Here is a 25,530-nt window from a genome sequence, read left to right on the forward strand (position 1 = left end):
TGTGGGGGCTTGATGTGCGCAAATTCGCTGCCAAGTTTCCTACATTGCAACAGTGGCTACACTTCAAAAGTTTTTCAATGGCTGCATGCGCTTTGGGACGGCCGGAGGCCGTGAAAGGCGCTATAGGAATGCAAGTCTTTTCAAGTCTTTCAACTGTGCTGGAGGTGATCGGGCACATGACAGGAAGGTGGCGCTGCGGGCGGAGTGCGGCGGGATGCTCCGCTGTTGTGCGGCGGTGCGCTGCGCTCCTCTGATTGGCGGCGGGTTTGGTGGATTCTCGTTTCCTGGTTACGGGGAGAGACGCTGGTGTCAGTGGAAGCGCGGCTGTTAGGCAGTCGGTGAGTGAAGCTAGTGAGTTGTTGAGGGCCCGGAGATGAGCCAGGGCCCAAGTCCAAGCCCGCCGCGGGAAGGATTTCATTGTTCGCTGTCTGTAGTGATATAGTAAACATTTTGCTGAGGATTTTGGCAAAACCGTAAGTAGATTCTCCAGCAACTAGCTGGTGATTTTGTTATAAATATTGGGCAGAATAAAGTGAATGATATTGGAATGTGGTTGATCCAGAGGGAAACACTGACCCTCAGACGATGTTAGGATGTAGTCAGGCAAAGGAAATACTGACCATGAAATTGTATTGGTTTTGGTCAAATGGGAGCTAATACTAACCATAAAATTGTGTTAGGATGTGGTCAAACATTGGGAAATACTGACCCTAAAATGGTTCCATGAATTTATTATTAGTCTCATTCTTTCTGTTCGTATACAAATCACACTCTTAATAGTTCTACGGTCCCCACGGTGTGCAAACCACAGATCTTAAATTTCACAGCTAACATTTTACAGATTGTGGGAAAGAAATACAGCTCTGATCTTGAAGATTTCAAAGTTTCAATAAATAATTTGATGTATATGTTAAAGGTGCATTTTTATTTTTTACTTTTAATATGTCGATAGGTTTTTGGGTTTTTACTCATTCTTTTCTTATGCTCAGCAACAAAGTAGGTCCGTGGTCCCTATGAACCAAATTCTAACTTCAGACATCCAATATCATAGAAACTTACAGCACAGAAGGAGGCCATTCAGCCCATCGTGCCTGTGCTGGCTCTTTGAAAGAGCAGTCGTGCTCAGTCCCACATCCCCTGCCTTTTGTCAGTAACCCTGTAAGTTCCTCATCCTCCAGTACCTGTCCAACTCCCTTTAAAATTATTTATGGAATCAGCTTCCACCACCTTTTCAGGTGGAATGTTCCCGATCCCAACAACTCTCTGAGTGAAATTTTTTTTCTTCGTCTCCCCTCTAGATCTTTTGCCAATGATTTTGAATCTATGACCTCTGGTTATTGACCCACTTGCCAGAGGGAATAGTTTTTCTCTATCTACTCTTATCAAAATCTCTGATCATCTTGAAAAACTCGAATAGGTCTCCTCTTAACCTTCTCTGTTCTATGGAGAACAGTCCTAACTTTTTCAACCTCTCCTCATAACTGAAGTCTCCCATCCCTGGTAAGCTTCTCTGTACCCTTTCTAAGGCCTTTATATCTTTCCTGAAGTGTGGTGCTCAGAATTGTCCACAATCTCCAGCTGAGGCCTAACCAGTAACTTATAACGTTTTAGCATAATCTCTTTGCTTTTATATTCTATTCCTCTACTTATAAACCCAAGTAACCCATATACTTTTGTTAACCACCTTATCAAGTTGCTGTGCCACCTTTAAGGATTTGTGTATATGGACACCAAGGTCTCTCTGCTCATCTACACTTTCAAAAATCGTGCCATTTCATAGAGTTATACAGCACAGAAAGAGGCCCTTCGGCCCATCGCGTCCGCGCCGGCCATCAAGCCCTGTCTAATCTAATCGCATTTTCCAGCATTTGGTCCGTAGCCTTGTATGCTATGGCATTTCAGGTGCTCATCCAAATGCTTCTTGAATGTTGTGAGGGTTCCTGCCTCTACCACCCTTTCAGGCAGTGAGTTCCAGATTCCAACCACCCTCTGGGTGAAAAAGTTTTTCCTCAAATCCCCTCTAAACCTCCTGCCCCTTACCTTGAATCTATGCCCCCTTGTTATTGACCCCTCTACTAAGGGGAAAAGTTCCTTTCTATCCACCCTATCTATGCCCCTCATAATTTTGTACACCTCAATCAGGTCCCGCCTCAGCCTTCTCTGCTCCAAGGAAAACAACCCCAGCCTGTCCAGTCTTTCTTCATAGCTGAAGCGCTCCAGCCCAGGTAACATCCTGGTAAATCTCCTCTGCACCCTCTCCAAAGCAATCACATCCTTCTTATAGTGTGGCGACCACAACTGCACACACTACTCCAGCTGTGGCCTTGCCAGCGTTTTGTACAGCTCCATTATAACCTCCCTGCTCTTATATTCTATGCCTCGGCTAATGAAGGCAAGTATCCCATATGCCTTTTTAACCACCTTATCCACCTGTTCTGCTGCCTTCAGGGATCTATGTACATGCACACCAAGGTCCCTCTGATCCTCTGTCTTTCCTAGGGTCTTACCATTCATTGTGTATTCCCTTGCCTTGTTAGTCCGTCCAAAATGCATCACCTCACACTTTTCAGGGTTAAATTCCATTTGCCACTGTTCCGCCCATCTGACCAACCCATCTATATCGTCCTGTAGCCTGAGGCTTCCCACCTCGCTATTTACCACCCCACCAATTTTCGTGTCATCTGCTAACTTACTGATCATACCTTTTACATTCACATCCAAATCATTAATGTAGACCACAAACAGCAAGGGACCCAGCACCGATCCCTGCGGTACCCCACTGGACACAGGCTTCCAGTCACAAAAACAACCTTCCACCATCACCCTCTGCCTTCTGCCACTAAGCCAGTTTTGGATCCAATGTGCCAAGGCACCCTGGATCCCATGGGCTCTGACCTTCTTGACCAGTCTCCTATGCGGGACTTTATCAAAAGCCTTACTGAAATCCATGTAAACCACACACCTAGTCACCCCCTCGAAAAATTCAATCAAATTGGTCAGACATGATCTTCCCTTGACAAAGCCATGCTGGCTATCCCTAATTAATCCCTGCCTCTCCAAGTGGAGACCAATTCTGTCCCTCAGAATGTTTTCCAATAATTTCCCTACCACTGATGTTAGGCTCATTGGCCTGTAATTCCCTGGTTTATCCCTACTACCCTTCTTGAATAATGGTACTACGTTAGCTGTTCTCCAGTCCTCTGGCACATCCCCTGTGGCCAGAGAGATTCTGAAAATTTGTGTCAGAGCCCCTGCAATCTCCTCCTTTGCCTCACAATAAATGGTAGGATACTGAGAAGTGTAGTGGAACAGATTTATAGTACACTGTCTTTCAATATTAGTCCTCCCAAAGGAATTCAATCCGGAGAAGTGTGAGGTAATGCATTTGGGGAAGGCGAACAAGGCAAGGGAATACACAATAAATGGTAGGATACTGAGAAGTGTAGTGGAACAGAGGGACCTTGGAGTGCATATTCACAGATCCCTGAAGGTAGCAGGACCGGTAGATAAGAAGGTAGGTTAAGAGGGCCTGCAGGATACTTTCCTTTATTAGCCAAGGCATAGAATATAAGAGCAGGGGGGGTTATGCTTGAACTGTATAAAACACTAGTTAGTCCACAGCTAGAGTACTAAGTATTGTTCTGGTCACCACATTACAGGAAAGATGTGATTGCACTGGAGAGGGTACAGAGGAGATTTATGAGGATGTTGCCTGGACTGGACAATTTTAGCAATGAGGAAAGATTTGATATGCTGGGGCTGTTTTCTTTGGAACGCAGGGGGCTGAGGGGAGACTTAATTGAGGTGAATAAAATTGAGGGGCCTAGATAGGAAGGACCTATTTCCCTTGGAGGAGAAGTCAATAACCAGTGGGTATAAATTTAAAGTAATTGGTAGAGGGATTAGAGGGGAGTTGAGGAGAACTTTTTTCACTGTGATGGGGGGTATGGAACTCACTGCCTGAAAGGGTGGTAGAGGCAGAAACCCTCATCACATTTAAAAAGTACTTGGTTATACGACTACGGACCGAGAGCTGGAAAGTGGGTTTTTGCTGGATAGCTCTTGGCTGGCACAGACACGATGGTCTGAATGGCCTCCTTCGGTGCTGTAAATATCTATGATTCTAAAGTGTATCACTTCACACTTCTCCACATTGAACTCCATGTGCAGTGCTTCTGCCCATTTCACCATCCTGTCTGTCAGCCTGAAGTCTATAACTATCCTCATCACTATCTACTACTTTGCTAAGTTTCATATCACCTGCAAACTTTATAATGCTGCACCCTACACCTGAATCTAGGTCATTTATAAAAATTGAAAAGGGAAATATCTAAAACTGACCCCTGGGGAACACCACTGCAAACGACCTCCCAGTCTGAAAAACATCCATCCACACTGCTCTTTTCTTCCTGTCACTGAGCCAATTCCATATCCATACCGCCACTTTCCTCTTAATTCCATGGGCTTTGACCTTAATAAGCCTCCTGTGTGGCACTTTGTCGAATGCATTCCGAAAGTCTATATATACATCTACTGCACTACCTTGATCAACCTTCTCTGTTAACTCATCAAAGAATTCAAGTTATTCAGACATGATTTGCTTTTCACAAATCCATGCTGGCTTTGCTTGATTGACAAGGAATAACATTAGCTGTCTGCCAGTCCTCTGATACTGTCCCCTCTTCTATTAAATATCACAGCAAATACAATACAGCAGTTTGCATTACTTTATAAAGAACTTTTAACTCACAACCTATGTTCCCTCGAAGGAGCGTGGGTGCACAGCCGCACAAGGATCTGTAAGATCCCGTGCACTTAAATTCTCAGGCCGCGCACTGGACAGCTGGAGGGGGGGCCCAATACTGAACTAGCGGGAAAAAGTCATCACGCTGAGAGAATGGCCCCAGATCCTCACAGAACCGATCCAAATTGGAGCAGCATTTGGTAAGAGCCCTGGAACCTGGCAAGTGTTGTTTCAGACAGCCGTTGACTAGTAGCAGCCTTAGGACCCACAATTCTCTGTGCTCCAGCAACCGCTCTACTGCGCTGATTTCCCCGCTGAGAGTGCGCATGCTCCCCAGGGCATCGGTGCATTCAAAAGAGAGAAATAGTCGGACTCAGTGGAACCAGGAGGCGCTGGAGCTGCAACTAAATGGTGCTGGGCCCGGCGGCTCTGATTCGGGGCCTGAGACACGCATTCAGTGACTTTTTGCTGATGCCTGTGCCCGCTCAGTGTCTGCGCAGGAAGGCAGCCTCGGGCCGCACTTTGGATCAACGCACTACAGGAACCTGACCGATAACAACAACAACATAAGTCACCAGTTCTTTGGGTATGCAAGTTGTGTGCTGAATTATTTTGCTGAATGCTCTTTATTAGGCTTATCAAAGTGATGTTGCAGATTGTATTCAGGTTCCTGATAAGGGTCTCAGTGTCACACTCGTATTGCAGCATTGCCGTTCCACCTCGGAGTTGGGTTTGAATCCATTGCGGAGAGATGAAAGGAAAGTCCCTGGCTTTCTGTTTCGAAAGGCCAGGACAGTATTACTCAATCACATAACTTTACATGAGGTAAACTGTCCCTCCTCGTCCTTCTTGACTTGTCTGCAGCTTTTGACACGGTTGACCACTCCATCTTTCTCCAGCGCCTCTCCACTGTCGTCCAGCTGGGTGGGACTGCACTCGCCTGGTTCCATTCTTATCTATCTAATCGTAACCAGAGAATCACCTGCAACGCTCTTCCCGCTCCTGCATCGTTACCTCTGGTGTCCCCCAAGGATCTATCCTTGGCCCCCTCCTATTTCTCATCTACATGTTGCCCCTTGGCGACATCATCCGAAAACACAGCGTCAGTTTCCACATGTACGCTGACGACACCCAGCTCTATCTCACTACCACTTCTCTCGACCCCTCCACAGTGTCTAAATTGTCAGACTGCTTGTCCAACATACAGTTCTGGATGAGCAGAAATTTTCTCCAATTGGGAAGACCGAACCAGCCACAAACTCCGTTCCCTAGCCACTGACTCCATCCCTCTCCCGAACATTTGTCTGAGGCTGAACCACACTGTTCACAACCTTGGTGTCATATTTGACCCTGAAATGAGCTTCCGACCACGTATCTGCAGCATAACAAAGACCCCCTACTTCCACCTCCGTAACATCGCCCGTCTCCACCCTTGCCTCAGCTCATCCGCTGCTGAAACCCTCATCCATGCTTTTGTTACCTCTAGATTTGACTATTCCAATGCACCCCTGACTGGCCTCCCACATTCTACCCTATGTAAACTTGAGGTCATCCAAAACTCGGCTGCCCGTGTCCTAACTCGCACCAAGTCCCGTTCGCCCATCAACCCTGTGCTCGCTGACCTACATTGGCTCCTGGTTAAGCAGCGCCTCGATTTCAAAATTCTCATTCTTGTTTTCAAAACCCTCCATAGCCTCGCCCCTTCCTATCTCTGTAATCTCCTTCAGCCCCACAACCCCCTGAGATATCTGTGCTCCTCTAATTCTCCCCTCTTGAGCATCCCTGATTATAATCGCTCAACCTTTGGTGGTCGTGCCTTCTGTTGCCTCGGCCCTAAGCCATGGAATTCCCTCCCTAAACCTCTCCGCCTCGCTACCTCTCTTTCCTCCTTTAAGACGTTCCTTAAAACTTACCTCTTTGACCAAGTTTTTGGTCACCTGCCCTAATTTCTCCTCGTGGCTCGGTATCAAAATGTTTGTCTTATGATATTCCTGTGCAGCGCCTTGGGACATTTTACTATATTAAAGGTGTTTTATAAATACAAGTAGTTGTTGTTGAGTTGTGGAATCATTCTGAAGGCTGAAATTTCAGAAAAGTAAACAGTTTACACAATGAAGGGTTACAGCGAGCTTAAAAGTAATGATAGAGATTCGGGATATTGGACTCTCTCGCAATGAAACAGGTTTAAATTTGACTCCATGTAATTTCTAAAGGACATAAGTCCTCAGGCAGAAGACCACTCAGTGAAATGAAGGCAGGAAAGTGAATAGTTATATTTTTTATTCTTATATTTGGAATAATTTAATTTTTAGGTTAATTAAAAAATATATATATATATTGTCCCGATTGCTAGACAGTGAGGCTGCGATTTTATCAGTGGGGGCGGGTTGGAGGCGGCGTTGATGTTCGGCGGGTTCCGGTTGCTGCCGCTTTCAGCAGCCCAGAAATGAAGATTTTGCCTTAAGTGGCCTGATTAATGACCCCGTGCGCGCTACCGGCCCAGTTAGTGGGTTCGGGTCTGCTGCTCGCATCTGCTGACGTCTGTATTTAAGGGGCCCATGTAGCATTGTTTCACATCCATCCTTTCCTGCTGCTTCTCGTTGTTCAAATTGTGACCATGACTGCTACAAGAGCTAAGGCCTCAAGATGTTAACTGCCTTAAGTGCCTCTCCCGCCGCTTGGTGGCGGAACGATCGGGACTCCCAGAGCCGGCAATTGACAAAGTAGCGTGGAGGTGGGTTGACGGCGGGGTCAGAACCTGGCGTCAATCAAAAAGATTTTAACCGCTGACCTGCCTCCAAACCCACCCTCAGCGCGAGCAAAATCGCGGCCTGAGTGTCTTGGTGAACCTCTATAGGCAATTTTTTTTTTTAATGTTTCAACTCATGCGGTGTAATGCAGACAAAGGTGAGCTGTGGATGTGTAACCCAAGAAGATGGTCTTGAACTGGAAATGTGAATGAATGTCTGTCTGATTAAAGCTGAAAATAATACCAAGGCGGGTGTGCCACAATATTCCAATCCTCCTTAGAAACTGGGGTGGTGCCAGAGGACTGGAGAATTGCAAATGTTACACCATTGTTCAAAAAGGGGTGTAAAGATAAACCCAGCAACTATAGGCCAGTCAGTTTAATCTCGGTAGTGGGGAAGCTTTCAGAAACAATAATCGGACAAAATTAACAGTCACTGGGACAAGTGTGGATTAATTAAGGAAAGCCAGCATGGATTTGTTAAAGGCAAATCGTGTTTAACTAACTTGATTGAGTTTTTTGATGAGATAACAAATGAGGTTGATGAGGGCAATGCAGTTGATGTGGTGTACGTGGATTTCCAAAAGGCGTTTGACAAAGTGCCACATGATAGGCTTGCTGCAAAGTTGAAGCCCATGGAATAAAAGGGACAGTGGCAGCATGGATACGATATTGGCCAAGTGACAGGAAGCAGAGTAGTGGTGAACGGTTGCTTTTCGGACTGAAGGAAGGTATACAGTGGTGTTTGTTAAGTCTGTGTGTTCCAGTTGTAATTACTAACACAGACTACAAGATTAAAGTTCAACAGGTCTTTACTGGTTGGAGGTCAGGACTACTACTAAATACAATATTACTACACAGTGCTTATATACCGGTGGTCACCACCGGTATTATGTATACAGCAGCCAGAGAAAGTAGTACATCTCTTAAGGTGGAACAGGCTTAAGTTCTCTTTAGGTGGAACAGGTTACATACACCACAATCCTCCCTTTTTAGCTTAACAGTCATATCCCCATTTAACATAACATAATAACATATATAACTTCAGGTATAAACAGTTCAAAGGTTCAGTCTCTCAGGAGGCCTTCTGATTCGGTTTGGATAACGTCTTTCAGTGGTCTCTGATTCCTGTTGCTGAGGTGACTCCTCTAGTTGGTCTCCCATGCATTGGGTGTTATCATCATCAGGTACATTCCCTGCCGAGGTAGATGCTTCAGGTTCATTAACGTCTTCCACAGTTGTCTCTGTCGCAACCATGGGTTCGACCCTTGCTCTTGATTCTACCAGTTGATCCGCATGACGCCTTATCACATTGTTACCAATATCTACTGTGTACATCAGAGGTCCTTGTCTGGCCCGAATTGTTCCGGACTGCCATTTTTCGTTTCCATAGCCCCTTGCCAACACTGGTTGTCCTACGTCGAAACTTCGAGTGGTCTTGTTATTAATATGCCGGAACTGTTTGTTTTCCACTTCCCTCCGCACATTTGGTTTTAACAAGTCCAACCTGGACCGCAACCTCCTGTTATAAAACATCATGGCAGGACTTTGGTTAGTCACTGCATGAGCGGCGTTTCGATATGCCATTAGGAAATTGTCCACCTTGTGCTGTAGCGGAATCTGATCATCGTTCATGGCCTTTATTGCCTTTTTGAATGTTTGGACAAATCTCTCGGCCAACCCGTTTGTCGCCGGATGATATGGGGCAGAGGTATAATGTTTCACCCCATTCTTCTTTAAGAATTTTTGGAATTCTTCCGACACGAACTGTGGTCCGTTGTCCGAACAGATCTGTTCTGGCAATCCGTTCCTTGCGAATATTGTTCTTAACACCGCAATTGTCTTTTCTGAAGTAGTGGTATTCATCTTGATCACTTCTGGCCATTTGGAATGTGCGTCCACCGCAATTAGGAACATGGAGTCCATGAATGGACCAGCAAAGTCAATATGTACGCGTTGCCATGGGGCTGAAGGCCATTCCCATGGGTGTAGTGGTGCGACCGGAGGTGCATTTTGCACTTTTTGGCACCCAGCGCAGCTTTTCGTCAACTCCTCTATCTGTTGGTCAATACCCGGCCACCATACATAAGCCCTAGCAAGACTTTTCATCTTAACTCCCCCCAGATGACCTTCATGCAGTTCTTTTAGAACTCTTTCCCTTAACTTGGGAGGAATAATCACTCTTGTCCCGTACATCAAAGTACCATGGCAGACGGGCAGCTGGTCTCGCCTTGCCGAGAATGCCGGTAACAGAGGATCACCACGTGTTGGCCATCCTTTCACTGTCACCTCGTAGACTCTGGACAGTGTCGGGTCGTTCCTGGTTTCTCTTTCAATACTTGCATTGGTGACTGGTAAACACTCGATGGTTGAATGAAATAACTCAACAGGGTCAACTTTCATCGTTTCTTCTTCTTCAGGTAGTGGCAGGCGCGACAGCCCATCAGCATTGCCATGCTGCTTCATACCTTTGAATTCTATTTGATATTGATGTGCCCCTAGGAAAAGGGACCATCTCTGGAGACGCTGTGCTGTCATCACTGAAACACCCTTCTTAGGGTTAAAAATGGATACCAACGGCTGATGGTCTGTCAGAAGTGTGAATTTTTGGCCCTGCAGGTAATGATTAAACTTCTTCGCTCCCCATACAAGGCTGAGAGCCTCCCTATCGATCTGCGCATAGTTGCGCTCAGCGGAGGTCAATGATCTGGATGCAAACGCGACTGGCCTTTCCGTGCCATTTGGCAACTTGTGTGAGAGTACTGCCCCAATACCATATGGAGAAGCATCACAAGCCAACCGAATAGGCAGTGTCGGGTTGAAGTGAGCCAACACTTCCTCTGAGGTGATCAATTCTTTGCTTTTGCGAAATGCCCTCTTACAGTTTTCGCTCCATTCCCATGGTACCCCCTTCTGTAAAAGAGCGTTTAGCGGGTGCAGTACCGTGGATAGATTTGGTAGAAATTTATGGTAATAGTTAATCAATCCTAGAAACGACCTCAACTGAGAGACATTATCTGGAGCGGGAGCCTTTACAACTGCCTCTATCTTGTCAGGAGACTTATGAAGCCCCTCCCGGTCAATGACATGACCACAGTACGAGATCCGCTTCTGGAAGAACTCACATTTCTGCCGATTAACTCTAAGTCCATACTCTTTCAGTCTGTTGAGCACCAGTTCCAAGTTTGCGAGGTGTTCTTCATCACCATCACCTGTAATCAGAATATCGTCCAGGTAACATTGTGTGCCTGGAATTCCCTGTAATACCTGCTCCATGGCCCTCTGCCAAATTGCTGGAGCCGATGCCACTCCAAAAACCAGCCTATTGTACCGGTACAAACCTCGATGCGTGTTGATCGTGAGGTATTGGCGTGACTCTTCTTCAACCTCCATCTGCAAGTACGCCTGCGCCAGGTCTATCTTGGTGAAGTGTTTCCCGCCAGACAACGAAGCAAAAATATCCTCAATCCGCGGAAGCGGATACTGCACCGTGTGAAGCACCGGATTAACGGTGATTTTGAAATCTCCACAGATGCGAACCTTCCCTGGTTCTCCTGGCTTGTTGCTCGAAGGACGTTTCATAACGGGAACAATGGGCGTAGCCCACTCACTCCAATCTACCTTAGACAGTACACCTGAATGTTCTAGTGCTTCCAGTTCCGCTTCTACAGTAGGTCGTATTGCATAGGGTACCGGACTGGCTTTAAAAAAATTTGGGTGTGCATGTTCATCAATCTTGATGTTTGCCGTAATTCCTCTGTGTTCCCAGTCCCTGCTGGAACACCTCTTTAGCATCATCCAATATTCTGGACAATCGTTTAGGTTTGACACCTGTTTCCCCGGAATCTACCGTTAGTGCCTTCAAGGAGTGCCAGTCCATATTCATTTTCCTAATCCACTCCCGTCCCAGTAGTGGTGGACCTCCTTCAGGTAGCACATATAAGTCCATTACTTGGCTTTCTTCGCCCTTGTGGACCACTTTTACCTCTATCTTTCCGATGGGGTACACTCTTTGCCCCGTGTATGTTTTCAATATAATCTCCGTATCCCGTAGGGGAATATGTTGGAATAACCTTTTGTAATCTTTCTTATTCATGACCGTCAATGCCGATCCAGTGTCCAATTCCATCTTTACTTGGACTCCTGCTATCTGAAGGGTGACCCAAATTGTCTGGAGATCTGCATCCTTACCAACGTTGTGTACTCTTAAGCTACCCAGTTCATTACTGCTAGCGTCTGAATCTGACTTCGGTTCGGTCGAACTGTTCTTTGTCACCTTGTGTACCTTTATGTATTTTCCTTGCGGTGACTTTTTGTTGCTGGTCTTCTTTCCTGACCGGCATACTTTAGCTGTGTGGCCAAGCCTGCCACACGTTCTGCATTCTTGGTTTTTAAACCAACACTGGTTCTGATCGTGCGTTGTCTTTCCACAACGATAACATTTTACAGTACTCAAACCCAATTTATTTGTACTGAGTTCCGGTGACCGTAGCTGCATTACTGCCGTGCCTCTCGCTGCGGCTTCGTGTGCTGCTGCCATAGTGACCGCTTTCTCAAGCGTCAGCTCATTCTCCTCGAGCAGTCGCTTTTGTGTATCTTTTAATAAACCACACACAAATTTATCTCGTAGCGCCTCTGTCAGTCTCGTTCCAAACTGACAGTACTTTGCTAGCTTATGCAATTCCATTAAATATTCAGCATTGCTTTCATCCTTCAGCTGCCTTCTGCTGTAAAATTTAAATCGTTCCGCTAGCATCAGCGGCGTGGGGTTTAGATGATTTCTCAGGACAGTAACAATCTCCTCGAACGTCTTATCCGCCGGTTCATCTGGTGATAAAAGGTGTTTCAATTGCCCGTATGTCTTCGCACCCATTAAGTTTAATAATGTTAGTGCTTTCTCTTCATCTGGGATTTTATTTGCTTTACAATAATTTTGTATGCGTTCTACATACATGGCCCAATCTTCGATGTCGCTATCAAAGGTATTAATGTTCCCATGTTTAGGCACCGTTGCAATTTAATTTATTTTTATTTTTAACCAAGATGGCGGCTTCCCGCTCTTGTCTTCGTCCTCCGCCTACAAAATGGCGGTTTTCCCGCGCTTGGCGGTCTTCACCCGTCCCCCGACGCTGTCTCCACTTCACCGCGGCTCTCGCGCCTTCAGTTGCCCCAGACGCTGCGCCTTTTTAGCCCGAATGCGGCCCGGCCCTTATCACCAGCCGCGATCGATCTCACCACCCTTATTCCTCCGTCTTGCCTCCCCGTCTGTAAAGCCAACGCGGCCGACTTTCTGGTCGCGTCGCTGCCCGGCTTACCCACCACCGAGGTAGAAAGAAGATAGCTGACAGCCGCTGATGGAGGCTTCGAGTTCAGGATGTCTTTTGCACTCTGGTTTCTCGATGTCTGCCGCGCGACGTGTCTTCCAGCAGGGTGATGAGGGTGGAAGCCTCTCTTCGACGTCCGTTCTGTGGACGAAGCCGCCGTGGATATAAACTGCCGCAGGGTAAGAATCGGACTCGTCGCCACTGTTAAGTCTGTGTGTTCTAGTTGTAATTACTAACACAGACTACAAGATTAAAGTTCAACAGGTCTTTACTGGTTGGAGGTCAGGACTACTACTAAATACAATATTACTACACCGTGCTTATATACCGGTGGTCACCACCGGTATTACGTATACAGCAGCCAGAGAAAGTAGTACATCTCTTAAGGTGGAACAGGCTTAAGTTCTCTTTAGGTGGAACAGGTTACATACACCACAGTGTTTCCCAGGGGTCGGTTCTAGGACCACTGCTTTTCTTGATATATGACTTGGATATCTGGGTGACAGGGCAGAATTTCAAAATTTGCAGATGACACAAAACTTGGAAGTATAGTGAACAGTGAGGAGGGTAGTGATAGACTTCAAGAGAACATAGGCTGCTGGAATGGGTGGACATGTGGCAGATGAAATTTAACGCAGAAAAGTGCGAAGTGATACATTTTGGTAGAAAAAATGAGGAGAGGAAATATAAACTAAAGGGTGCATGAACAGAGAGACCTAGGGGTATATGCGCACAAATTGTTGAAGGCGGCAGGGCAGTTTGAGAAAGCAGTTATAAAAAGCTTATGGGATCCTGGGCTTCATGAATAGAGGTATAGGCCTAGAAATTCAGTCTGGACACTTTTGGGGCGCTAAAGTCGGGCGCCCGCTAAAGTTAGCGCCCGCCGGAAAGTGTAGGCCACATCACCGAAATTCAGTAGAGTTGGCCCTAAGTTTGGCCGAGCGCTGAAACTGGCGTTGAAATGCTGTGTTCCGGCACTAAGCCGGCGATGCGGCCTAATAACGCCGAAGCCGGGCGCAGCGCAGGTGCGGTCATGTTTGGATTGACAGCAGACACCCTGACGCCGGCCAGCTCTTAAAGGGGGAAGGGTCAACTTTGACTGCTGCCACGCCCTGCATACTGGAGCCCTGCAGCTAGGCCTCAGCACTACTGGTGTGCCAAAATAGCGCCTGGAGCAATGGAGAGGGCCCGTGAGCGAGCGCAGCGCTTCTCAGAGCATGCTCTGAGTGTGCTCATTCATGGTGTGGAGAAGAGAAGAGAGATCCTGTGCCCGGACAGTGGCAGGAAGGCTCCCAGGAGCCAGTACAGGAGAGCCTGGGGCAAAATCACCCGCAGGGTGTCATCCACCTGTGATGTCCCCAGGAGTGCGGACCAATGCCGCAAGAAGTTCAACGACCTCACTCGGATGGTGAAGGTGAGTAGCCTTTCCAGTGTCCCCCTCATCCTTGCATGTGCACCTCACATTATGGGCAAAGGGACCTCAAAGGCCTAATGGGCAGCCCTCCTCCCGCAGCAATGGCACTTGCATGTTCATCAATAGCACTTTCTGCACTTAACACACTGGCCAAGCTATTCGACCATGGGAGGCAGTGCACCCAGCAACAGGGCACCACACTGGCCAAGCTATTCCACCATGGGAGGCAGTGCACACAGCGACAGGGCACCACACTGTACTTAGAGGCCGTCCTTTCTCTTGCAGGCCAAGCTGGCGAGCAATGTAAGGAGCCAGGCTGTCACTGGTGGAGGCCGTCCCGAGAACCAGGCGCTCACTGATCTGGAGGAGAGCGTGGCACGACTCATGCGTGGCCGGGTGACTGGCCCTGTCGCGATCGGCGAGGCGGACCCTGTACTGGTACCCACTGGTAAGGACATGACCGGTTGCACCTCTCTCGTTGCCCTCGCGCTTCAGATCTTCATCCTTTCCCACTGACCGACAAATGCGCATAATGCACCACTCGGGCCTTCCTCGCTCTAAAGCTACTCTTGTGCCTTCCTGCTTTCAGCTGGTGAGGAGGAGGTGGTCCCTGAAGCGCAGAGAGCCAGGCCCTTGGAGGAGGAGGACGTCGCGGACCAGGAGGAAGGCGGCACATCGGGGGAACCCTCCTCCGCGCCAGCGGATGGCAATGGAGGGGAGACGTCTGGCCTGCAGGAGAGCCGGGGGAGGTGTTGGAGGGGAGGGCCGAAGCTGGTCCCAGTAGGGTGGACGCACGCGGGAAGGGTCCGGCAGCACGCCAGCCTTCTCCCCAGAGGGGGGAGGTGTTGGAGGGGAGGGCCGAAGCTGGTCCCAGTAGGGTGGACGCACGCGGGAAGGCTCCGGCAGCACGCCGGCCTTCTGCCCAGAGGGGGGAGGTGTTGGAGGGGAGGGCAGAACCTGGCCCAAGTGGGGTCGACGCACGCGGGAAGGGTCGGCCAGCTCGGCGGCCTTCTCCCCGGAGGGAGAGTCCGCCCTCCAGTCCGGACACGGTCCTCGCCCAGGAGGTGCGCGTCCTCGATGAGATGTCGGCGGCGCCACCAAGAGTTCATGGGGGTGGTCGAACAGATGCCTCACGCCATTGAGTCCCTGGCTCAGAGTGTGGTGGCTTTCGGGGAATCACAGGCCAGGGGGTTCGAACAACTCACGGCAGCGCACGACAGGGGTGTCCAGCAACTGGCCGCAGCGCACGACAGGGGTGTGCAGCAACTCGCGGCAGTGCAGGACGCGGGTGTACAGCAACTGGCGGCAGCGCAGGACGCGACTCGCGAGATGAGTGGTGCCGTCCAGACACTGGCAGAGCTGATGCGGGCACATACCAGGGCAGTTCGGGCACTCATTTCTGCCACACTCGCTGTGGCACGGAGGCATCGCCATGGCACCCGCCGCCCTGCTGCAGCACAGCGGTCTGGCCTCCCCCAGATTGCTGCGCTTGCTACACTGCCAGCCCGGCCGAGTGCCAGTGTCTCTGGCGAGCAGCGCGCACCTGCCATCAGCCAGCTTGCCCCCAATGGTGCTGCCGACACTGCCACTCCCCCAGCCAAGGTGCGACGAGCTGCTGCTAAGACTGATGCTGCCCAGCCACAGCTGCAGCAGTCAGCAGCCGGCCCCTCCCGGGCCAGGCCTCGTCTAGGCCGACCCCCAAGGGCATCTGCCGACACGCTTTGTGGCCCTCATGAGCCTTCCCCCAGCCTCGCCACACCCGCAGGGCCCAGGTTGAGGCGGAGCAGCAGGTCGGCCAGGGGCCGGAGAAGCCTGTCTAAGGACTCGCCCTCTCGGCACACCCATTAGAGTGTGGTGAGAGCGGTTTCTTTTATATTGGGGGGCTTGTGTTGTGGGGGGCATTATTTTGTTAAGGCCGAGGATCAAGGCATTTTTTGTTTTCATGGGGGTGTCTCTGTTGTGGGGGGGGGGCTTATTTTTGTAAGGCCGCTGTTGAAGGCCTTTTGGATGGGCAAGTTTTGTTAGTCCTCCCCAGGTTTTGGGAGTGACCGATGTTTTTGACTGTTTTTTGGGGGTCTTGTCTGTTTTTCTGTTTCATGTGGGAAGGGCCCTGAGTTTGTGAAATAAAGCTTTTGATTTATTCAGCATGTCCAGGTGTCATGTTTGAAGTGGTTGTTGCGTTAACCGGCTGAGGGCTTGCGGAGCGGCTGCCTCAGGTGCGTTCATTGCCACAGGCCATTCCCTGACAGGGGGCCTAGAAGTGTCGATCAATAAGCCCCCGGCGGACGGCCCTTGGCCCTTGTCGCTCCCTCCTGGGCTGGTCCTCCTCCTCCTCCTCTTCCTCCTCCTCCTGCTCATCCTCCTGAGGTGGTGGTGCAATGCCAGGTGGCAGTGCCTGAGTCCTGCGGATAGCCAGGTTGTGCAGCATGCAGCACACGACGACGAACTGGGAGACTCTATCCGGCGAATACTGAAGAGATCCTCCGGAACGATCCAGGCAGCGGAACCGTTGCTTGAGGACGCCTATCGTTTGCTCGATGATGTTCCGTGTGGCTTGATGGCTTTCGTTGTATGCCTCCTCCGCTGGGGTCCTGGGCGCACGGAGCGGGGTCATGAGCCATGTACACAAAGGGTAGCCCTTGTCCCCGATAAGCCATCCCCTTGGTGGAGGCTGTGCCTCGAACATGTCAGCCACAGTAGTCTGGCGCAGGATAAATGCATCGTGGCTGCTTCCTGGGAAGCGGGCATTGACAGCTAGGATGCGCTGCCTGTGGTCACACACCAGCTGTACATTTAGGGAATGGTAGCCCTTCCGGTTGCGGTAATCCTCGGCATTGTGGATAGGTGCCCGCATAGCCACATGCGTGCAGTCAATGGCGCCCTGCACCATGGGGAAGCCCGCGATCCTGCCAAATCTGACTGCACGCTGCTCCTGCCTCTGTCGGGTCATGGGGAAGGAGATGAATTGGTGTCACCTCGCGTAAAGTGCATCGGTGACCTGCCGGATGCAGCGATGCGCGGCGAACTGGGAGATGTTCGCTATGTCCGCAGCAGCGGCTTGGAAGGAGCCGCTTGCATAAAAGTTCAGAGCCACCGTGACCTTCACTTCCACTGAGAGAGACGTCCTGCACATCAGCTGTGGACGCAGATCTGTGTGAAGCAGCTGGCAGATCTCTGCAACCACCTCCCTTCTGAAGCGCAGCCTCTTCACACAATGCGCCGCAGTCATGGTGAGATAGGACACCTGCTGCCGGTATTGCCTGAGTGGGTAAGGCCTACGTTGCCGACGCCTGATGGCCCCTCTGCGTCTAGGCATGGCTGGCCCTCTCTCACAGCGTCTGCGAGCCCTTCGCACATAATGCTGCAACTGAGGGTTGGCCCCCCATACAGCCCCCATAATAAAGTTGAGAACAGATAAATCACAATGAATCAAATGTCAAAGCACTGGCCAGAAGCCAAAAATACCTCTCCTATGTTGTCCCAAATCTGTAACCTCTGTCCCTTGGTCTCTGTCCAGAAATCCAAAGCAGTAAAGTCATTGCAGCAAAATGGCTGGGCTTTATAGGTCAGTGTAAGTGCCCTTTAATTTGCGCTCCCCGAGGCCCACAGGGCCTCTTTTGCATTCCACCTCACAGTTCTTAGCAGCGCCACGCCCACATTGGGCGGGCGCCACTGAATTTCCGGTTTGGGGCGCACAAACAGCGTTGCGCGACGATATGACGTCATAAGCTGCGCGCGCACCTGAGCGGGCGCAAACACTGCGCCGGCGCTAAATGTCAACTGAATTTGGGCGTCGGTGCAGATCGGACTGCGTTCAGGCGCTAAGTGTCTAGCGCCGGAAATATAGCCCTTTTATGGCGTTAGCGGCTGGCGCAACCCACTGAATTTCTAGGCCATAGAGTACAAAAGTGTGGAAATTATGATGAGCCTGTATAAAACACTTACTCTTAAGAGGAGGGATTAACATTAATGGCCCAGAACTTCGGGTCTCCACGGGTGAGTACGCACGGGGTACTCACCCGTAGGCTCAATGGAAGTGCCAGTTTCCTGCAAGCACTGCGCATGCACGGGAAACCGGCACTTCCGTTCCTCTGAAAGAAGGGGTTCAGAGTTTGAACGCTTGCGCAGGAGAGGCTGCGCGAGCGCATCGAACTTCCGTTTTTTTTGCTGGTTTTCCCGGGAAGGTAAGTCTCCAGAAGTTAGACAAAAAGCAGTCGCAAGGCCTGCTTTTTACAAGGTAAGTGGTGAATTAATTAAAATTAAAACATTTTTCCACAAGTTTATTATTTTTAAGTACTTTAAAGCAAGGTAAGTTTATTTTTAGCCCTGTTAGAAAATAAAATTATTTTTTTCAAAAATTTAAATTATTGTTATTATAGTTATTTTATGTAATTTATAGTTTATTTAAAAAATGTGATGTTTTTTTAAAAATTTATTTGAAGATTTAGTGATGTTTTGGGGCCCGTAGTATTTATAAGTTTTGACAGCCCTTCCTGTCAAATTTATGAATGAAGCATTCCCTGCTCCGATTGGCTCTCCATGGCCCACGTGATCCCAGGGGACGCATCGAACTAACTGCGCCCCTGGGATACGCAAGCAATGCGCGCCGGCAGTTGGAGCAGGCCCAGGATCGGAATCCCACGTGGGCCCACAGCTCAACGGCCGGCACGCTAGGTAAGTGCAGGTCGGGGGCTTGCACCCGCGGGAAGTCCCCGACCCGAATTTCTGGGCCATTGTGGAGAATGTTTGAGAGCAAAACATTAGAAGCAAAATTAGTAAATTAACATCTTTACGTCACCATAGTAGTAAACATTTTCAAGTCAGTCTGATTGGTTCTTCTGTCCAGGAGAAAGATGAATGCTTGTTTATTTCTGTAAAATCATAGATCTTCCTGCTTTTTGTTTTAAATTTGGTAACACAAATTGTGTATGTATTTTTCTGCACTTGTGAATAAGTGCTGCATTTCTGACATGTTACATGGCGATGTGCTGGTTCAAGAAGACAATGTTTATTTATGGAAGTGATTGAAGTTGAAAAAACCCATTTTTGTTCAATTCTTTTTAATATTGTGAACTAAAGAACTACAGAACTTTATATTTGTTGGGTGTCATTGTGAATAATCTAATTACTTATGTGGACGTACAGTGCTACAGGAAAGCTGCTGCTTGTGCAGCCATTGTTATTGTGACATGAGCGATGGGCGAATACTTTGAAAACTTTAACATTAATACAAATTGCACGAATAGATATGCTTCTTTCAGCTCACCTTGGGCTTTTGGATTGATTGTCGATGCATAACTGTATAACTGAGTGACGTTTCTGAAGTGTTAATGCATTATTATGCAGTTCTTTTATATCCCAGTCATTTCTGACAAGTAATTTAAAAAAAAAATAGAGTTTGTACATGCTTGTGAAAAAGCTTTTAATAAATTCTACCATAAATCAACTTGCAGAATGGGCATGTAAATGACAAATGAATTTCAATATGGATAAGTGTGGTGCACTTTGGTAGGAAGAATGAGGAGGTGATCTACTCCTTGGAAAATAAGTCTAAATGGAGTAGAGGTGCTAAGGGATCTAGATTCACAAATCATTAAAAGTAGCAACGCAGGTTACAAAAGCCATAAAAGTGCAAATAAAGCACTGGGGCTCATTTCTAGAGGAATAGAATTCAAAAGCAGAGAAGAAGTTACATTAAACCTGTATAGAACCTTGTCTGATTGTCTCATGATTTGAGATGGTGGGGTGGCAATATGGCATTACTGTATATATGCTTTGAAGTGGTTGCTGTTGCTGCCGTTGTTATAAAAGTTGTTGTTGTTTTAGTCAAATTTGCCCACGGATAAAAAGTCATGCTCAAAGGGGTTCGTGGCCCACTCAGTACAAAAAAATTAGAGGGAACATTGCTTACAACCCTACCTTGAATAAAGAATAACGAAAGACGAAACGAACCTGTAGCATAACTTATCTGTTAGTGGATTTCCCTTGGTTACGGTCGCAACAAAGGGTTTTTAGTCCTGCAACAATAAACTTTGCCTGATTCAGGCTCGAGTGGTTTTAAACAACAAGCTTTAATATACATTGACTAATAACAGTATTGTTCTTATACAACTTCTACATATTACATTAAATGACAAGCAATTAATACAACCTCCATGAAGTCCAAGATGATCAGACTTGCACCTTCGTGGGCTACCGTTAAAGTGAAAGGACTTCCGACTGTCCACGAGAGCTCTAACTTTTGGAAGGAACAGGCTCTACTTTTACAATATTCAGCTATCTTGGGCTGCATGTACTCATAACAGTATTGTTCTATCCTTCCACCAAGCTGATGCCACGCTGAGCTACTTATGCAGTGCCCTAATCTCCTTGACCTCCAACTCTGTCTTACAGTCTCGTTATTGTCTTCTGGAGTGTGCAGGCTCTATATAGTTTGTTCTAAAACAAACACTGTTATCTTTAGCTTAGCTCGTACACCAGAGGACACTTTAGCTTGCTGTACACAAGGCAGGGTTTAATGGAAAGATGGTTAACTAGTAATGGTCAGTATTCTAACATCATCTGTGATGTTTTGTTAGATCCATGGAGTCTTCAGCTCCAATCTTAATGGCATCAGAAGAATGGGCAAACTTTTGAACTAGAGTGGAACCACTCTGAGTCAATTTTCACTTTTGTCCCTTAACTTTTTTTCTGGCCTCGCCTTCAGTTACCTTGGAGTCAGTTAATGTATTGGCCCAGAAATTCCAATCGCAGGCCTCCCGCGGGCGGAGGGCTGCGATCTGGAAAAATCTCTGCCAAGACCAGTGGGCTCCCGGGAGGAACAGAGTTCTGTTGTTGGGCCTCTCCAAACTGCTGGTGTGCAGGGGCCATGTATCCCAGAGGCGCAGGCGGTTCGCAGCGTCCCTGGGATCACGTGGGCCATGGCGAGCCAATCAGAGAAGGGAATCTCCCTTCATACATTTGACAGGAAGACCTGTCAAATATATGAACAGAGATCATCCCCAAAACATAGTAAAACTTTAAATACATTTTTTTTTAAATCACATTTTTAAAATGACTTTAAATTACAATAAATTTAGTATTTTAAACAAATTCTATTTTTTGAAAAAAATAATTAAAGTTTTTAACGGGGCTAAAAAATAAACTTACCTTTCTTTAAAGTATTTTTAAGTGATAAATCAGTGGAAACATTTTTAAAAAACTTTTTTCAACGCTTATCCTGGTAAAAGCAGGCCTTACGCCTGCTTTTACCAGGCGCAAGAATTGTAAGTGTTTTCTGTAGGCGGAGGGTCTCCAAAAAGCAGAACTCTCCACCCACAGAGGCCCTGTTCCAGGGCAGCCGGAGGATCTGTCGAGAGCTTTCTTGCGCAGTGCATGCCTGAAACCGGCATTTCCGTTGGCCCTACGGGTGAGTACACACCCGTAGGGATCGGAATTTCTGCACCAATATATTTACATAAACACACAGAACATATACGTTTTGCTGCAATGGTTCCTCTGGCCTTATTTAATTTGTTGATAATTATCCGTGAATTCGGCTGTATTCCACACTTGGGAAATCTCTGCCTACTCGACTCCTTCTTTTCCTCTTTAATTTTGTAAGGGCTCATGCATACATGATAGCTAGTCTTTGTTTCATTTGACCAATACTAAACATCAGATACAGATAGAGAAAATCATAATACATTTTACAGAAAGCTACAGTGTACCATATTATCAAGAAATCATGGATTTAAAAGATTCTCCAGCACTCCCTTTACCTGTATCCATCTTGTGGATTATTCTCGCTAAGTATTATTTCTCCCTAGCCCTCCGTTGTCCCAATTTCATTGTTAACTCAAAGGAACCCAACCCTGAAAATCCAAATTCTATGTCTGTCTTTACTTTAATTTCAATCCCTCTAACAGGTGCCAGTGTGTTTAACTCTATCCTGATTGTTTCATTAGTTAATCAGTTTCTCTATGAAGCACGTGTCAGTATCTTGATTTTAAAAAGTCTTCTCGCGCTCCTGAGCCACATTAACCATTTCATGTTGTGCTGTTGTCGAGTAACTTAGCATATCTGAGACCCATTCTTCAGTGCATCTTTTCCAGGCATTTCTGCATGCTCGTTGCCTCACAAGTAACAAATCACACTTGCACATATATCCCAATATATCATGCCACATGTGACATCCGATACAAGCCATTCTGGGACTTTCAGGTTATCTTACCAACAGATTGGGGGTGGGGTCTAGAGATCTTTTCCCATCTTCCCCTTCAAGGTCTTGATGTCTCGGGTCGTGGCCAGGCTATCAAATGCAGTTTTCTTATTGTTCAGTATAGGCAAGGATACAAACGTCTCCAAGAAAAAGCTATTAATTAGTTAATCTCGCCTACACTTTCCTGACTTTCACTAGAATGTACATTGTGCCTAGGTTGATATCTTTTGGTGAATTGTGCCCAGGCAATTTATTCTAATTCACCTAAAAAATTATTTTTAGAAAAATTTGCAATTGGTGGTGTAATTTTCCTATTTCTATCTTATATCCTCAATAATTTCCTCTCATTCAATTTTACACCGTAATTACCATTTCGTCTCATTCATGAACCTTAGAGGAATTTACGGTTCAATACAATATTATCATAACATCTTTAAGACCTAGATCAAATGTTCCCACTTGATTCAAGTTATTAACACATTTTGTTTGTTTATTTTACTTAACCAAGTGTCTTCTTGGACCTTTCATTTCATTTCCCCAAATAACTAACTATATTGTGCCTGAGTCCATTTTATAATTTCAAAATTATCCCAAATCCAAAGAGCAATATTGTTGGACTGACAGGGCATGTCACTGTTCAATTTTATTTCCCCAAAACTTTTTTCCTTGATACATAGTACTGGGTAGGAACCACCTAGACTACACTCCTCTCTTTGCTTTTAATGAAAATTTGACTATTCCCTTAAACTTCATGTAAATTTCCCCTTCTCAAGTGCTTGAAACAACAACTCATATCAGTTTCTTATTAATTCTAATTTCAGAAACAAATGATGCTCAGGCTTGGTGGTTTTACATTTGGGACAGAAGTGCTTGCAATTGTTTTTGGCAGTAACTTCCATATCTCCCACCACTCAAGCACTCCGTCTCGGAAGATAACAAATGACCCTGAATGGGTTAAAGCTGAGCCTATGAAATGCAAAATCTTAAGTGCAAATCATCACCACACTGTAACATTTGATGTCCCTATCTCTGTAATCTCCTTCAGCCCCCTCCCACCCCCCCCCACCCGAGATACCTGTGCTTCTCTAATTCTGCCCTCTTGAGCATCCCTGATTATAATCGCTCAACCATTGGTGGCCGTGCCTTCTGTTGCCTAGACCCTAAGCTCTGGAATTCCCTGCCTAAACCTCTCCGCCTTGCTACCTCTCTTTCCTCCTTTAAGACACTCCTTAAAACATACCTCTTTGACCAAGCTTTTGGTCACCTGCCTTAATTTCTCCTTATGTGGCTCGGTGTCAAATTTTTGTGTTTGGTGTCAAATTTTTGTGTTATAATACTCCTGTGAAGCGCCTTGGTATGTTTTACTACGTTAAAGGCGCTATATAAATACAAGTTGTAGTTGTTGTCTGCCGATATCTGCAGATAAGGTGTTAAATTCTCAACTACTGGAACTCTTGCTGCACCACGAACATTCATGCGGTCTGGAAAACCATGGTCCCTGTTTAAAAGAAAAGAAAAACAGAGAATCAATTCTGGCTCTCCTTGAGAGCCCAAGGGGTTAATTTGTCAAATCATGATTTCCTTTTGTCCACCCAAAGTAAGAAATTAAAAATGTAATAATGCCCAATATATATATATTATATATATTCAGCAATACAAAAAGTTGTGGCTTGGTGAATACAGCTGTCAGTGGGAAAGATTGAGGCCTAGAAATTCAGTTGTTAGTGCCAGCCGCTAGCGCCTTAGGAGGAGGAGAAGTGGGGCGCTAAGCGGCTAGCGCCCGGGCGCGGCGCGATCTGCACTTCTCGCTGTTGTATATGCACCTTTAAGAGAATAACTGGTCTCAGACTGCAATACCGGCAGTGACCACCCCTGTATAAAAGGCGCTAGTGAGCCTCTGTTTTTAGTTTCACTATTGACTTCCACCAGTAAAGACTTATTTTGTTCCACTCCTGCTGTCCGTGTCTCAATCATTCACGGACGTAATACTGGCGACGAGTAAGAAACGAACTTACCTGCAACTCAGCAGCACCTCAGACGATGTTATTGAAGGTCGAAACCAGAAGAAAGAAAAAAAAAAAAAATCCAAAGAAACTCGAGAAATGGGCGTCGACCGTGGGCAACCGCCCTCCAAATCGTCGGATTGAAAACTTGCAGGAGAGACTGTCAAGAGCCAGGCTTGGTTCCCCGGTCTGTGGTTTCCCAGCTAATCGGGCTGGTGGCAGGTAGTGCACTGATCCTTCCTGGGCTGCGGCGGGCTAGAGCTCGATCGGGTGGCTTTTCAACGGGGCCGGGCAGCGAGTCGGGAAGCAAAGAGAGAGAGAGAGAGGATGGAGCACACGGCGCGGCCGGTGCTTCGAAGCCGGGCAGCGTTCAGACCTAAGAAGAGGGAGGGAAGTGTCCCAGAGGGTCCACTCCACAACGGGAAAATAATAAAGAAAAAATATTGAACGCGCAAGAAACCGTGGAAAGCAGCGCTAACGACAGCGGGGAAGAAGGCAAAGCGCGGGAGGCGCCATTTTAGATTTGCAAGATGCCGAAGACTGGCTGTATCACTGCTTTTGATAATACAATAGAGGACTGGACCACGTATGTGGAAAGAGTCGAGGTATATTTCGAGGCAAACGAAATAGCGGAGGAGAAAAAGGCATCGATATTGCTAAACTTAATGGGCGCTAGAACGTACGGCCTATTGCGGGACCTGATTACTCCAGCCAAACCGAAGGCAAAGAGTTTTAACGAAATTGTTGCGATCCTACAGGAACACCTAAACCCTGCACCGCTGTTGACAGCAGAAAGATTTAAATTCCACAGGAGAACTCAGCACAAAGATGAGAGCAATGCTGAGTATCTTACGGAACTACGCAAGCTATCAAAGCACTGCCAGCTCGGAGCAGGACTGGCAGATACCCTACGGGACAAATTTGTCTGTGGACTCCTGAGTGAAGGAACACAGAAGAAGCTACTCTCAGAGAAAGAGCTGACGCTAGATAAGGCTTTCAGCGTGGCAGTATCGTATGAAGCAGCAGCCAGGGGAGCTGCAGAAATTCAACAAAAACCACAGGAATACGGCACCCACGAAATGACACGGGGATTTGC

The 25,530-nt window shown here is 47.3% G+C and overlaps 1 protein-coding gene across 3 annotated transcripts in view; it reads left to right on the top strand.

The window, feature by feature from the left end:
* Positions 1 to 259: 259 nt before the first annotated feature.
* The window catches only part of map9 (microtubule-associated protein 9), a 528,899-nt gene continuing 503,628 nt past the window's right edge, over positions 260 to 25,530 (top strand). For 2 of the 3 annotated variants that reach the window (XM_086010242.1, XM_086010257.1), the window contains exon 1: positions 345 to 473. The gene's annotated coding sequence lies outside the window, so the exon portion shown is untranslated. The other variant, XM_086010251.1, reaches the window with a different exon arrangement.

Source organism: Somniosus microcephalus, chromosome 2 (assembly GCF_052327205.1).
Source record: "Somniosus microcephalus isolate GS21.2 chromosome 2, FLI_Smic_1.0, whole genome shotgun sequence".
Lineage (NCBI taxonomy): Eukaryota > Metazoa > Chordata > Chondrichthyes > Squaliformes > Somniosidae > Somniosus > Somniosus microcephalus.